Genomic DNA, 1,415 nt, shown 5'->3' with positions numbered 1-1,415 from the left:
ATGTAATATGTTATATATATATACGAACTGTTTTTCATATCTGAGTGTGATATTCTGAGTAAGTCCATGCCGTCAATGAATTTACGTTCATTAGATGTCTTACTCTCTTTATTTCTCTTCTTTTCTATTGCTTGCTTTTCAGACATGTGCTCGTCAGGTAGACAACTATGCTCGGATTTGGAGCTACCCGTTCGTGATGTTCCATGAGGGGGCAGAAAGAATTGAGGAAGAGGCAGTATCCTAACTTTGGAGTTAGCCACTAGGAGTTGCTTATCATTTTGTGACTTTTGAAACACTGACGGCTTCAGTTGTTCATGTCTTTGTTTAGTATCTTTTGGCGATGATTAATATTTTTGCCCATTCTTTTTGGATTTTGTATATGTTAGTGGCGATGTAGTTTCCGCCTTTGTTGATTTAGTTTGTATGAATTAACGATGACTTAACCGTTTACATACATTGTGTTATTCAGGAAATTGTGAATCAGGTTAAGTTATCATTCGATAACGATAAGTTGATTTTCCGCATTTGAGTTACTTAAAGTGATGTCCCGGAAAAGGAAGGTTTTAAAATGGAAACAATTTTATACAATCTCTTTATTCAAAAAAAAAATTTACCCATTTTTCCGCAATGTTTTGAGAAGTATTTTTCGGGGCGTTACAGAATAGGTGTCGCAGTTCCCACTTACCGCTATTTGCACCAAAGCCCTATTCTAGAAAATCACTCAGTTAATCGATTGAAGCTATGACTTAATCGATTAAGTCGCACAAAATTAGATGGCTAAATTGCACAGCCAATTACAGATATACAGAAATGATATAGAAGATATATTTGAAAACAAATGATCTTTATTTGGCTGTAATACTATATTCAAAATATCAGGTACAATAGGCAATTAAAAGCTACTTAAAACAGTAAAGAGATAAAGGAAAGAAACAGCTTGCAACAAGGTTTTTATACTAGTTTGTTTTGCGGTCCACTGCAAAACTACATCCAATCATCCCCTCTGACGTGGGAGATTTTCTTCACTAAAATTGAAGCCAATATATCTTACATACACACTTCCAATTAGAAGACCTTAAACGCTACCAACTAGGAGGAATGAACTCAATCTTTCGTACCAAGAGGAATGAACTCAATCTGTCGTACCAGGCTCTGGGAGCCTGTTTTAGGCCATAGAGGGCCTTTTTGAGTTTATATACATGGTTCGGGTATTTGAAGTTTTCAAACCTTGGTGGTTGGTCTACGTACACGTCCTCTTGAATATATCCATTTAAAAAGGCACTTTTAACATCCATTTGAAAAAGTTTAAAGTTCATGATTGATGCAAATGACAAGAGCATCCTAATGGCCTCAAGTCTAGCTTCAGGAGCGTAGGTTTCATCATAATCGATGCCCTCCTCCTGGTTGTAGCCTTT

The sequence above is a fragment of the Lupinus angustifolius genome, chromosome LG01, assembly GCF_001865875.1.
Source record: "Lupinus angustifolius cultivar Tanjil chromosome LG01, LupAngTanjil_v1.0, whole genome shotgun sequence".
In the NCBI taxonomy this organism is placed as follows: domain Eukaryota; kingdom Viridiplantae; phylum Streptophyta; class Magnoliopsida; order Fabales; family Fabaceae; genus Lupinus; species Lupinus angustifolius.
This window is presented reverse-complemented; position numbering follows the sequence as displayed.